Consider the following 15,957-nt stretch of genomic DNA (forward strand, 5'->3'; position numbering starts at 1 on the left):
GCCTGAATTCTGCTCAACGGCCGTCTCTCAGATGACACTGGCAGTCAGACTGGCTGAGAGTTTAATGCACTATTGGCTCTGCTTCCAGGTAAAGGATTATTGATTTCTGCTGGATATGGGACACAGGGATGACTCAGGCAGATTTATTTGCTGTTTTAGGCTTCTTAGATCACAGATATATATATATATGTATATATATCACAGATCATAGATCACAGATATATATATATATATACATATATATATATATCTGTGATCTAAGAAGCCTAAAACAGCAAATAAATCTGCCTGAGTCATCCCTGTGTCCCATACATATATATATATATATATATATATATATATATATATATATATATATATATATATATATATATGTGTATGTATTTATATACATTACAATGGTTTCACCTCCGAAAACCTCAGAAGCACTTTGCTTGGACATCTGTCTACAATTCAAGCGAAGAGCTTTAGTTCATCTTCATATCAAACATCAGAATAAAGGAAAACAACTGACATCCAGAGAGCCTTGTTTATGAGACAGGTCAGGAAAATGTTTTCAACTGACCCAAAGAAAAACACTCTTTACAATCATGGTGAGCAGAAGAGCATCTCAGAATGTCAGGCTACAGTAATATGACTTCATATGTAAAAATCGAACTTTTCAACGATAATTTTGCTGGTGTTCTATACATATACATGATTTGAATAAAAAAAAAAAAAACGTATTCCTGTGTGTAAAATTGAATCTTACACTTACATAACATAACAACAGGGCAACATTTCCTCTTTTTCACACATCTACCCCAACTCAATATTCATCAAAGTAAATGTCTTTCAGACAGTCTGAACTGAAGTCTGAACTGAAGCCACTGAAACTAGCAGAGAAGAAACACACAAAGATATGATGCGAACTCTCTTTAAACTCGCATCACTCAGCAAAAGCAGAAATCCACCTTAAAATGTAGATGGGAGTGTAAACAAAAAAAGTATGCTTTTGCTACCATAAATTAGAAGGCATAAAGCTGAAACAAAGCAAAACATGGCAGTTAGGGCTGGATGAAGAGCAGAAGCTCAGAGTCTGGGAGGAGTGCGTGGGGTCAGACTGGAAACACTCCTCCCCTGCTGAACACAACACATGTGGTTCACATTAACACTCAATGGGTAGAGGTGAAGCAGCTCTGGAGGAATTTCACTCCGTTACTCACCGCAATCATGGACAAGCGAGTTACTGTTTTCAGCATAGCTGCTATGGAGGGTGTCTTTTTTACAAGCTCACAGGGAAAACAACTGTGTTTCACTGTTGGCAAAAATCAGCTGAAGACAGGAAATAAATGCTATTGTGAGCTACTTGTGAAAGAGTATTTCACAACTGTGTTGCTTTGATTAATCTAAAGCCCATGGATTAATTCAGTGCTGTGTCCTAAACCACATTTTATGCACTGAATAACACTGGCACCACTGGCATACTAACATACTATAAAGTAGTGGTTTGGAATGTGGCCGAAATATTTGAGATTGCTGTAATTCTTGTGCCCTCAGATTTACTAACTTGTTAGAAGAACAAAAGTTTCACTGTTTTTTTTTTTGTACTAACTTATATAAATGTATACAGAGATGTGCACTGTTAGCCATGAGCAGGTTGGCTAAAACAGAGCAGAAAATAAACAAAAAACAAAGTGTTCAGTGTTTAGCTAGTATGCTAGCTAAAAGATATAAAATATTTCTACAATAGTCAACAGAGAAAATAGACACAACTCTTGATATAGCCATGTTTTAAATGCATAAAGTATAGAAAAATAGACCAAGCAGAAATTTTAGCCACTAGCCTCCATGTGTTAGCATGCTATAACTAAAACAGGCTAGAAGATCAGACACAAATCTGTCAAAATCACACACTGCGAGTGAACAGAAATGTTTATCAAGTTGTTTATTTTTTTACCAATTTAACAGAGATTCCCGTGCAAAACTACACTTAACTTATTAAACACAACTCATTAGCCGCTAGCATAAATTCTTTAGCTACTTCTGGCTTGAATTTCAGAAAGCCATATACTTATAAACCATGTATCAGTGACTTTGTATGTCTGTCTATGTGTGTGTGTGTGTGTGTGTATATTTATATGTGTTTGAGTGCTAGGTCATTGCTCAGAGCCCATTACACTTCAAGGGCAGACAGTGTGTCGGTCAGTAAGACCATATTAGCTCAGGTCTCCATGGCATTACTGTAAAAGGACATGACGCTGATGCTATTCTCATCAGCTTTGAACATTGTAACACTGTATGATAATAACTGAGTAATCTTTGACTAATCCCAGGTTATGATACTGAAATATTACATTTCATAATATAAAAATCTATCTCCATGACTGCATTTCAAGTGTCTCAAGGATGCTGCCTATGTATGTACCTTCTGAATTAAACTCAGCAGTACTAATAACACTGTATCATGCAGGCTGAATATTGTGATATACAGCATCATTAATTATCTGCTGGAAACATGAACATGCTCTACAACTAAACTTTTACGAAAAACCAACAGAAACAATGAAAATGTTGTGGAAATATTCTAAAATAAACATAGTTTTGTATAGTGATAAGCTAAACAAACAACCTTTAACCTCTATTGACTGTTTTACTCCGAAATGCAGGTCACGTCAGTTACCTCCTCAGCCGAACACGGCCAAGTAAACATCAGTTCATTAAGACCGACCCTAAAAACCCATTGACTTCACCGGGTTCTGAATTAAGTACTTTAATGTCAGCTATGCTTGTAAAGCACCAGGAAGGCAACAATTTCAGGAAAAAACAGGTTTCTGTGTGGCTTAGCAGCTGGAGAGAGGAAGGAATGCAGTGGAAATTCTCCCCTGAGAACATCGTTTATCTATCCAGCTATCCATCAACAAGGTATAAAATGCATATATGCACAGAGTCTCTCTGAGGCTAGCATGGCTAAAAATATATATCCAGCCAAGTGAAAACATTTTTTAGGAATAATGTCTATGCTTAGCGTTATTTCCACAGCCAGAGGTAGCCTACATTATTACAAAACAATTTTATTTTTTTAGGAAAAATAAAACGTTGTATTATCTGAACAGGAAAATTTAGAAGTATTAGAGAATACAGACCAGCTTAAAATACTCTTCCAGTCTAATGTTTTTGAGCATTTGCAGGTTTATGAGTGACAAATTAAAGTGCACTTGTTTGGTAAAGCGTTAATGTAAGACTAAGTTACTTTGTCTTACACTTGATATGAGACAGTGTTAGTATCTACTGTATCCTAATTTCCTTATTTAATTTCATTTCCTAATTTAAAAACATAACCCTAACCCATCTTATATCTGTTTCCTCACCTTATTTCTACATTTTCTAGAATATTAAATATTTAACATCTTTGGGTAAACTTCAACCCATTTCAAGAGGATTAACTAAAAATAATAATACAGAAAGTTTGAAAACTTGGTCATTGCATGTGGCTTATATATTTCTTTTTGTCTCAGAGTGAATATATTTAGCCTTCAAAAGAAGCAATCACCATCACATTTAATGTGTATACTCTAGGAAGAATTCAGTAATTGAGACCTCTGACAATTGTTCTCTAAAACAGAAGCAGGATGAAAAATGAAGAAAAAAAAAAGGAATAAAACTCATTTTCACTGAAGAATATATTTTACAGTGAGGAGACAGCAGTGAGCTTTCCCCTTACTCAGCAGTGTAGTCCATATCCAAATCTACAGTAATTAACTTGGACAGCGTCATGGAATAAGCAGGGATGAGGGCCAGATGCTCAGGCTGAGCAAAGACAGACCAGAACCTCACAGTATGGAAAGAAGGAACAGGAGAAAAAAAGGATGAAGAACAGGAAAGGGCGGCCTTTTCACTGAAGGACACTGAAATCAAACCCTTCTTTTTGGAAGAAATAAAAAACCCACTGTTTAAGCAGTAACCTCCCTGACACAGAGGCTGAGAAAGAAGAACCAGAAGAGCCGCACAAACCCCCTGTTCATCCTCCCGCCTGAACAGAAAGCCAACACAAGCATGACATAACTCACTTTAACCTGGGAGAGTTTGGAACTATGTCCATGAAAACAAAACAAAACAAAAAGGAAGCAAAAAACATCCAGAGACTGAAAATCCAGCCCTTCCTGTATCCCTCGAAGCTTCTGTTTCCATGATTTCCTTTCTAATCTGTGACTTTTGTGGAATTAGAACAAGAATCAAATTTGGAAGGAGTTGGATGCTCAAATACAAGCCACATGTCATGTCTTTATTTCTACACACCAACAGCTCTTGGCTAATGTATCTGTGGCTAATGTATCTGTTGGCTAATCTGAAAAAATGCTTTTGGAGCATGAATGTGTTATAAGACAAAAAATAACAAATCATGACATTTGTGCGATACATGATACATGCAGAGTTTAATTCAAGTGACCAGTCAATCAGGCTGCAATAACTAAGTGATCATCAGTGATTCATACTCGGTCATCACATGCTCTCCACCTGTGTAGTGTTCTTAAAATAAAAATGCATCAGATTAAAACACTTTCATGGACACACCTCACAGCATAACAACAGCTTCAACAACTTTTAGCTAAAGAATCTCCATATCTCTCTGTACGCAATGTAAACACTATGGTTTGCAGAGTGAAAGGTTTAAACCAAGAGCTGACCTAGGTAAGGGGTCACCATGACAGGAATAAACACTAACAGCTGCTTGAAAGCCTTTGTAAATACTTTATGTAGGGCTAAGCAGCAGACACCAGATCCTCATGTGTTGACATAAAACTGTAAACAGAAAAAAATCCAGCCGGTCTGCTAAACTGGAATTAGTGACATGGATCATAACATGTTGTCAGTTTCACACTAGTGAGGACAAAGTCAGCACAAATACTATACATCTATGGAAATGTTGCCCACTGGTCATCATTTGTCCTGATGACTTGATTTACCTATTTGCAGATTCCAAGGAAGCTCCAAGAGCACAAGCAACTCAGTGTACTTCTGGTGAAATGTGCATGAAACAAAGGCATGTATTCAGCCTGATGTTCACTTTTGAACCCTCACTCTGTGTTGAGAATGTCGGGGAAAAAATGTGAGTGTTGACACTCAAAGGACAAATTTCTCAGCCCACGACTTCTGACTATGACCACAGCTCACGACTATTTAATTTATCTTAATGTGAACAGATTAACGAATGCATGAATGAATAAATGAAGTTCTTCTTTAACATATAATAAAATCGCAAAAAAATTAATTTAATCATTCACAACATTATCTTGAAAAAAACGCAAGCTGGCCTTCTCCCTTGTTCAGAACTGACCGTGTAATCATGGTTATGTGCTGGCTGCTCTGAAACTGCTGAGCTAACATTTTCACCGGTTCAGAGATGAGAGCAACTCACATGCTGGCTAACAGCCAAAGCTCTTCTCTGTGAGGTTCAGGGCTGAGTGTTAATCTAAAATGCAGCCCTTTTCTCATAAACTATCTATATCCATCTAACCATTTGGATTGATGATACTGCTGGACCACAGATAAAAGAAAAAACCCTGATAAAGGGTTTGCGATCAGAATCTGGAACAAATCTGATATGTGAATGTAGCTGAGGTGGCTTTTAGATTTACAGTCGGAAAAAAAAAAACAAAAGGCACAGCCACACACCCATCCGTCCCTGTTATTACACTAGTTCACTGATTTATACCGCTGAAGACAGGGGAGGACATGGAAAGAGATATCCCCCACGCTTTGAGAGGAAATTTAGCATGGCATGAGAACCAAGCAAGAAATCAGTGGATAAAATGGCATCTGGATTGTCTCTGTCATTACATGCTGTAAATAATGTGTTTTGCAGTGATTTATGGTGAGTGCATGATTTAAACCATGAGGTCATCTAAAACAGAACCACATCTACACTGACCTAAGCGCTGTATGTAAGGCAGGAAATGAAATATCTTTCAATAAAATTGTTGCATCAAAGAAAATGTTTGGTGCACTGAATGGTAAAGGCTAAAAGGCACAACATGATACTTTCAAAATTTTGTCGAAGTAGATTTTAGTCAAATTTTTTTGTTTGCTATTTCTGTTTAATGCAACAAATAACACTGAATATTAATCTGCACCATAATTTGAATAGGATTTTTTGTACAGCTCTAAACATGACCCTAAATGGATATTATAATGTTCTTTAGTTGGTTTGAATACCAAAAATTCATACACAGAAATGCCATTAAATATAAATACGTATATAAGTCTCTTTTGACAAGTAAGTACATACTGATTCTCTAGTTTGTGTTCGTAATTGTTTATTTTAATAAGTGCTAAAGTTTTCTGGAAATCTGTCCCATCAATCCTTCTCCCCCATGGCCACGAGGAGCTCATTAAAGACACCCTTCAGCCAATTGTGTGCAGACGAAAGTCACAAAGATGCCTGCTGTAATGATAATGAGTCTCAGATGTCTCAGACCAGAAGACACAGATGAACTTTAGGACCTCATTAACACAGCACAGCACATTTTATAATGTTATTTAACTAGCACACTAGGATAGTTACAGTGTATAAAAAGCATGTATTTTTTTATGGAGATGACAGTAAAGGTATGGAAATAACCTTTCCCACTGCATCGAGACCTGGCTTTGCGTGGTATTTGGGTGAGGGCAGCATTTTAAATTTGCAAATGTGGACAACAGAGCACTGACCACATACTAGAACTACACAAACCAATTTCATGCTTATTCAATTTGTGACGTACTTCTGGCCTGCATGAACACAAGCCACATTGTGAATGACACAGTTACTGGTCATTTCGACATGTGTGTAGAATGAAGTAATCTTTTTCCAAGAATGTCTCTGAAGCTACAGTTCCATGTAAGAAGTAGGAGAGGAGGAAATCCGTGGTAACACTAGCCATGACCAATGAGGTATCCATTTCCAGGATATTTTCCACTCGTGTTTGGGTAGAGACACTTCTTATATATCATAGCAGTTAATAAACTTACTAAACAATGTTTGCTCGGTCTATTTTTCGGTATCTGTAAAGATAAAAAAAACAAGGGTGAGCAGCAGAAGGTTGTCTAATACTCATATTTTTGTTGAAACGACTGTACTGGAGAGTTTCAAAGGTGAAAATGTACAAAATTTATACATAAATGACCACAACTTTAGTATTTTTCAAGTCTTTCAGAACATGCGTACAAAAGACGTACAAAATAATCAGAACTATTAAGGTTTGTTGTAAACAATAACTACAAGAAGCAACAGGCATACTGAGTTGAATATCCGTAAGAGCGTTTCCAGAACCGAAAGAGAATGCTGTTTACAAACGTATCCTAAAAGAAAGTACATCATAATTCAAGCAAGAAGGCAGGAAAACAAACCAGAACCACAAAAATGGAGATCATTTCAGACTAGAAGACTTTGCGGCCTGGGTTAGTCGGCTCAAAAGGTTTCAAATGTTTTAAAATTAGAAACAGAATTATTATAAAATGGACACACAGTGGTTTTTAACATGGACATATAGCTCAGTCCATTTTTGGATTTTTTTTAAGCTATCATGTACCAAGCAAAATATGTTTGTTTTATTAGGTTTATATGGTAATTATAGCTACAACAAAACATTTCTTATTGTTTCTCTACTGTATTTTTACAAGCCAATTTCAAACCATGATTGCGAAATCATACATTATTGTCAACATGTCAAATGTGCAACTAAATGTAATCTGTGAATAAAGCTTTTTTCTGTTCTGGTTTACTGCTGGATAGAAAGTAGATTTACACTAAAATACTGATTCTGTGATTTGGTTTCTCTGAAGCATAGTTTATTTTCTCCTGACTATAGGGCATATTCCAGCTCAGTGGAAACACACTGACTTTACTACAAAAGCCATTCAAAAGAAACTCCATAATTACATACCCAAATGAGCTCTTTTATACAATATCACTGAACGTGGTAGAAAGCTGAGTCCATGGAAAACCATTCTGCATTGCTTCACAATGTACAAATTTCACAACAGAGGTCGGTCTATATTTGGCCTCCCAAGTGGTGCAAAAGTCTACACCCAATGATCAAGACATTGCAAGAAAACTGTGGCTAGTCAGAAGCTTTGCTGGAAAAATGTAGAGTACTTTCTTTCTTGTTAATCAAAGCATGGGTTCTCAAACCCATAATAAGAATTCCATAAACCCACGGACCTCACTGTAAGAATCAGTGGATTTGATTCTAGTGTGTGTGTGTGTGTGTGTGTGTGTGTGTATGTGTGTGTGAGAGAGAATTAACAAATTTCATCAGTAACAAATTTCCAGCAGATCTTCACCGGATTCTGAACCAAGTTGGCCACATATCATACCGTATCATAGCAGAATCAGTCATATGGTCAGAAATAATGATTTGTTATTTTATGAATGAAAATTACATTATATTGTGTGGAAGCCTAAGGTTTACAGTCTAATGAAAATAGGGCAGGTTGGTAGTTATCATGCCACTAAGGAGACTTATCTGGTGAGTGTGGACTAACAATGACTTTATTTAAAATAAACTTGGAGATAATCGTCTATCAGTGCTTTTAATCTCAGACCGATGTACAGGAAGGTTAAGGTTGTATGCTAAAGGACTGGCAAGTCCCACAAGCCTTTAACTAGAAGAGATTCCACACATGCATAAACTGAATAGAAGTGTCTCACATTTTAAAATAAATATTTATAACCCTTAAACACAAAATGCCCTGAGATTTGCTTCTAACACAAGCAAACCAGTGACATCCTTTAAAACAAGTAACACCTGAAGCTTTTAACACCAACAAGTTACTGTCAAAAAAACAAACACAAGCAGATTTGTGTACACACACACACACACACTCAACAAATAACACTTGTGTGCAAGCAGATGTCCCCATGAAAATATCTCTAAACATCAAGCTTCTGTGCAGCAGCTGGAGTCTCAATTGATGAGCTGGCAAACTCAGCACACACACACACACACACTTTCCTACAATTATGTATATCACAGAGACTACATGCACTCTTTTGATTAAAAGGTATGGATCTGCACTAGCACTGCCCTCCATCTTCTTCAGTCCTAACCCCCCCCCCCTGCGCTTACTGTCACTTGATTAAAGTGAAGACCATCAGCTGCTATGAAGGACACTGAGGACATCCAGACATTGTACTCAAAGCTAAAATGGTGCTTGATAACTGCTTGTTTCCTGATCCAAGTTCCTGTCTCTGAATCTCCACGACTACTGCATCCTTGGGTCAATGCCATTTAGGAAGTGATTTGGCTTTGGAGCTTACTGGAAGTCAGTATTCACTGTTGTTGCCTTTTTACATTCCACACACTCCTTTTTATGTCTTTTTATGTCTGATTTGCTAATGTAAGTGATCGCAGCAAACAGTGGTTACTTACAGCCTGTGAAACATGTGTGTGTGTATAAGATATTACAGACTGTCTCTACATAGATTCCAGTCCAAGGTATTTCTTGGTCTCAAGACTATGCTGATATTACCACCGGAAGTGACATTCAATTAATTGTAGCATGAGGGCAACAGTGGAACATCCTGAACAGTAAGTAGCACTGGGAAAGACATCTCTCTAGACAATCATATTATCACACTATTTGGGTGGTCTCACTCAATAATGTGACACCGTAAACTTATCACATCAATTGTTATCCATAATTTACATTCACAGCAACGAGTAGGAAAAGTGGTCTAAAAAAACCAGTATAACTGACATTCACCTTGACTCTAATGAACCTTAAGTACTTCATGTACTTTGTCACAGCTATGCTGCAATAAAGTTATTCCTCACTGAGATCTTTAATGTCCTCATCATATATTTCTTTATATATTCTTTTCACATACGTTCTGTTTTATCCGTTTCATCTGTTAGTTTGGTCTCTGGTTTATTTTTCAGTCTTTCCTCATAATTGAGGGCATCATTTTCAAAACCAGCTGAACAAAATTTGCAGCAAATCTGCTTACTAGCTAGCTATATCTATAGCTATATATAACAGCTAGATCTCTAGAGCGATAAATAAATACAAAAAAATTAAATATACTTTTATATTTGTTAACTTATTAAAGTATACTTGTGTAGTATTCACAAATAGTGACTTCTTGTTGGTTGCAAGATTCTGGTGAAATCTTAAGTCCATGTGGGACAAAGAAATAGCACACTGCCCAGTAAACACTGAGATTTTTTTCTATGAGAAACCCACCCACCTATACACCCATTCACTCTAGCCTCTTGGTGGGACATAAAATAAACTGTTAAAAGCCTCTTGTCCAATGAGAGTTAATCTTTGGTCGGTTTGAAACACTTGAACCAGCCGCAAAAGCCCACAGAGTTTATGCGCCACTGGATTCTTATCAGATCTGTGTCTGCAGTTTCAGTGAGATTTTCACACAGTTTGCACTGTACAGTTTGTGCTAAATAAAGGAGCAGCATGATATTGCAGTGATAATTTACTCACTAAGATATTGAAATAATAGAGAAACATTTCTGCATTTAACATGAACCCATTTCATTGTCGCATTTGAATAAAACGTTAGGGGACTTTCCATGTAGTCAATCAGCTTTGCTGCCTAGCGAGTCTGTACTGTAAAGTGACAGGAAAAACCTGAGGTGACAACAATTTCCAGCAAAATAAATACTGTGCCGCAGAACTAATGCAAATGATTCTGTCCCCGAATAGCATGACATTTAAACATACATAGCTACATACCAAATTCCCTGACAAAATCTATTTCTGTTTTTTAAAGCTACATCATGCAATTCTAAATAAAAACTCTGCTTCTCTGTGTGTCTGTCCTTTAAATGTGTTTTTGTAGACTATTTAGATGAAGAAATTATGAGGAACCTAAAGAGATAATGGATGTAGGTTTGAAGTCAAGTAAGTAAGGAAGTAGAGTCTTGTAAAGTAATTTAAACATAAGGAGTTCAACTCTATTGATTATAGCAACTTTAATAGCTGAACACTGAATAGTGCTTATTTATTCAGTTGGCAAGTGTAAGTGAAGCAAAACACAGGATACCTTCTTTAGTCTCCTTAGCGTTACTGCTACCTGGTAATTAATATGATTAATATACCTTTATTACTTGTGGCATTATGTAGCACTCCACTGCAAGTTAGTTTTCTTTAACTTGTTAAGTACTTTCTGTCATAGTCATTTATCACTCCTGATTTGTCTGATTTTGTTTCAGGTGTGTAGTTTGAGGCCAATGTCCGGCTCAATTTTACTAATTAGGCATTCATTATATGAACACAGCATTGCTAAATTGAAGCTTGTAGAAGCTCTGTAATAATCAGCATGGCTAAACAATTAAAAATGATTTAAAATTTTTTTGACTTCCACACCAATTTATCTATGTTTTACTTTAACTAAAGTTTATGAGGCAATGCTACAGCAATACCTGGCGTTCACATCATTATTTCAGATTTAACTCTGTCAAAGGTAATTGATTTAGTCATGCAATGAACAAGCAAATGGTCAAACATTTGGATAACAATATTGTGTTTTGTATTTTGAAGCCTACTTTCTTTTTCATGTGTGTTCCCTGTAAACAGAAATGGATAACGATCTCGCTTTCTAAATTGCCATAAACACAGAGAGACAAAATCCTGGTCACTTACACTTACTCCAGAGCCTTGAAACACTCTCTTTACATGTCAATGTTTGAAACAAATCACTAAACTTTCACCAGTAATGTGATGGGCTTAATCCATTACATATTGTGGATGACCAGCAGACTTTTTGGAGCTTCAGAACATAAACATAAGGACTGACACTCTCACAATGCAGTTACAACACAAATTACTTCCTGTTTTTTATTTAAACAGTACACCTTTAACTATAAAATAAGATTACACATACCCCGTCTGCACATATTTTATGAAAATAATCCAACTATTTAAATATTAGACTCATTACATAAATGTATATAATAACATCCTGTCTATGTATTACAGACATAGAGCTTTTTTTTATTCCAGTGACGGAATACATTAGGTAAAATTTGACATTATTTACAGTCCCACTTGTTTTTGAGTTATTGAGGTCTGGATTAAACCCATCTGATTCAAGCGAGCAGCCAAACAGGCCAATAACTATAAGAACTCAATCATAAATATAATAACTTTGACATTGTGGGTTATTTTTTACCCAAGTGTAACTAAATTGAAATCACAGACCCCCTTATTGAGAATCATGGCTCTAGCTTGCCTACATTTAGAGAAACACACTGGAAAGGAGACGCTGTTATTTTTTCCCCCTGAAACTAGAGAAAGTTTGGACGTGGAGGTTTTTTCCCCTTTGCTTTTTATATCCATACCACAGTATTCAAGTGTTGTAAATGCTCCTATCTCTGTTTCTGACTAACCAGGTTCTAAATGTAACACACACACACACATAGTAGTAGCTATCACTGTGGCCTGCTATAACTGTGAGGATCTACCAATGACATATACAGTTCATTAATGCTATGCCTAGATCTTGACCATAAGTAACCAACTTGTCTATTTTAGTTTGAACAAAAAACACCAACAAAAACATTAAACAGTTTCCTTGTGAGGACCAGCCAAGTGTCCCCACAAGTCATATCTGCCAGATATCCTTATGGGACATTTGGTCCCCATAAGGCTTTAAACACACACACACACACACACACAGTTCTCTTGATGATGGTCAACAACTCAGACCAAAGTAAATGTGAAAAACAACTAAAATAAAACTAGAAAATAAAAAAAGTGACACAAGCAGTTCACCTTTACAATGTATTCTTCACTTTCGAGGCCTCATACGCGATTCCTCTCCGTTTATACTCGTAGTGAATATACCGCGGACTGGAATCTCTCCGCTCCCCGACGAACTGAGCCGAGCTGAGCCGAGCTTCTTCACCGCCTCCAATCAGTATTCACACAGCAGCCCGATTAGTCCATTCATGCCAAAGCAAATGTAAACACTCCTATAGATTTAACACTCTTCTCATCCACAACTCGATATAAATGTGTGTGCTGCTCCAGAGAGAAAGAGATAGAAAGAGAGGTAGAGAGAGAGAGAGTTGTATAGCACTGAGTCACTCACAGATGGAGAAGTGAGAACTGAAGCAGCCAGAAAGGCGCCCCCTACTGGATTTAGACTGAGGTCCACAAATTTTTATTTTTATTTAAAATGAGAAATACACAGAATATTTTAGAATTTTTAGAATATTTTCAGGTTCTCTTCTGGTTAGCACTATTGCCTCACAGCAAGAAGGTCCTGGGTTCGAATCCTGGGATCCTCCGGTTTCCTCCCACAGCCCAAAAACATGTACATTAGGTTGATTGGTAATTCTAAATTGCACATAGGAGTGACTGTGTGTGGTTGTCTGTCTATATGTGGCCCTGTGATGGACTGGAGACCTGTCCAGGGTGTACCCCTGCCTTTGGCTCCAGCAGATCCCTCTGACCCTAATTAGGAATAAAGTGGGTATAGACAATGGATGGATTTTCAGGATAACATTCATGATTCTGCACTATTTCTATGTCTCTATTTAAGTAGTTTCAGTGACATGCTATAAGTAATAAGTATAAGTAATAATACATGATAAGTTTGAGTGCACACTGTCATTAAAGATGACATAACTAATATTAACAAACTCTAAAATTCAAGTCAATAACTATTCCAGAGATTCTACTTTTCACTCAAGCTGTTGTCAGTAATATAATTTGTAATAAACATTGTATTCAGTTAAAAGAGAATGCAAAATAGAAGCATGTCACTAGTGCTGTCAGACTTTTGAACCCCATTATACATCTCCCTGTCACATTATTATTATTATTATTATTATTATTATTATTATTATTATTATTATTATTATTATTATTATTATCATAGTTGTAGTAGTAGTAGTAGTAGTATCTTATCTTACCTTTCTACCTCAAACTGTGAGCTTTGAACTGGTCCACTAATGTACAGCTTATGTTTCCATCTGCACTGAATGTAGCATTTGTAATTTTAGTGTTTGCACTGATTCACTTTAGTACTGCACTATAATACAATTAATGTTTCCTTTTGCTTAAAATGTTTATCTTTTCTTTTAGATTTTTAGTTTTATTATCATAGTTCTTCACCCTTGCATTACACTAAAGCTTGCTTCACAATAAAGGTGATTCTGGTTCTGATATTACTAGCAGTAATGACGCTAACAATAACAACAACAACAACAACAACAACAACAACAACATAATGTTTTTGGGAGATGGAGGGAAACCACAGAATATGGAGGGAACATGAACTGGAGTCGCTGAAGCTATAAGGGAAACACTAAACACTACACCACCCTAACTAACAATAATTACTGAAAGATTTATTATAAATGTGTACAGTGTTTGCAAATTTCAGATAAAAAGCTCTTTAGCTCTAATGAATGGACAAAATAGACAAAAATGTACTGTACACATTAAAATTATTAGCTTAAATGTTGAATATATGAATAGGAAAGGAAGTGCAAGGTTAAAAAAGGTTTGAGGACCACTGCTGTGTATGGTCAAAAACATGAATCAGACCTCTGATCAACCAAACTGACACACTATAATGTTTCATCTATACATCTTTGATATTCTCTTTCTTGTTTTCTTGAAGTTAGTCATCTCTCTTGTTATCTGCCATGTTGTAGTTATGTGTTAAGATCATTTAATCTCTAGTTCTAGATCATATGAAATATTTCAATGAAAATTTCAATGAAAAAAACTTGCAATTAATCTCAGCCTAATTGTGTCTTCCATCAATGAATCAGTGCCAGTGTTGGATTCAGTGTTGTCCAATAGAAATCACTCTCTTACAATCTGCTGCCCCCTACTGGTGTTATCTTTGTCAGTACATACGAGGGACTTGCCGGGTGAAAAAATATCTTTGGTGTAGGACGACACTAAGACACTAAACAACCAAAACACCAAGAAAGCAAGTGTCTGTTTTTACATAAATAGTAGATGAATAGTAAATTGAGAAATTCTGATTCAGACTAAAGAATGGACGAAGCCACAATTAACTTAAAATATCTAAATACCTAAGTGGAATTGACACTGTCATGAATAATAATAATAATAATAATAATAATAATAATAATAATAATAATAAATAATAATAATGAAATATCAGATAAAAGCATCTCAGCATAATTTCCACAACCTGATCAGAGTGAGACACCCTCTGCCAGATGTAGCAAAGCAGCCCCAGAACATAATCGAACCTCCTCCATGTTTCACAGTAGGTACAATGTTCTTTTATTTGTATGTTTCATTTTTGCACCTGTGAACATGCCAAAAAACTCCAAACAGTTTTGTCTCATCTATCCAAAGGACATTCTCCCAAAAGCTTTGTGGTTTGTCCTTTGGACAGATTAGACGAAATGTTCTGGGGCTGCTTTGCTGCATCTGGATGCCTTGAATCTGTACAGGGCACAATGAAATCTTAAGACTATCATTCTGGAGCAAAAAGTGTCAGAAAGCTTGGTCTCAGTCGCAGGTCATGGGTCCTCCAACAGGATAATAACCCAAAACAAACAGTTAAAAACACCCAACAATGGCTAAGAACAAAACATTGGACTATTCTGAAGTGGCCTGCTATGAGCCCTGATCCAAATCCTATTGGACATCCGTGGTAGGGCTGAAACATGCAGTCTGGAGAAGGCACCCTTCAAACCACGAGGGGGCTGGAGAGGCTTGCTCATAAGGAGTGGGCCAAAATACCTGTGGACAGGTGCAGAAGTCTCATTGAGAGTTACAGAAATTGCTTGATTGCAGTGATTGCCTCAAAAGGATGGACAACAAAATATTAAGTTAAGGGTACCATCATTTTTGTCCAGGCCAGTTTCATTAGTTTGTTTTTTACAATTCAAAAGCAATGTCTGATTTTCATTAATCGAAGTTTTATTTACAATTACTATGTCAGTTTCACGTTATTTCAGTGACCATTGTGGGGTTTTCTTT

At 36.4% G+C, this 15,957-nt stretch overlaps 1 protein-coding gene across 1 annotated transcript in view; it reads right to left on the reverse strand.

The window, feature by feature from the left end:
- Positions 1 to 13,086, reverse strand: part of itgb1a (integrin, beta 1a) — a 31,899-nt gene extending 18,813 nt beyond the window's left edge. Inside the window, exon 1 of the mRNA XM_058390027.1 lies at positions 12,754 to 13,086. The gene's annotated coding sequence lies outside the window, so the exon portion shown is untranslated. The remainder of the gene's footprint in view (positions 1 to 12,753) is intronic.
- Between the last annotated feature and the right edge of the window lie 2,871 nt (positions 13,087 to 15,957).

Source organism: Hemibagrus wyckioides, linkage group LG01, assembly GCF_019097595.1.
Source record: "Hemibagrus wyckioides isolate EC202008001 linkage group LG01, SWU_Hwy_1.0, whole genome shotgun sequence".
NCBI classification, from domain to species: Eukaryota; Metazoa; Chordata; class Actinopteri; order Siluriformes; family Bagridae; genus Hemibagrus; species Hemibagrus wyckioides.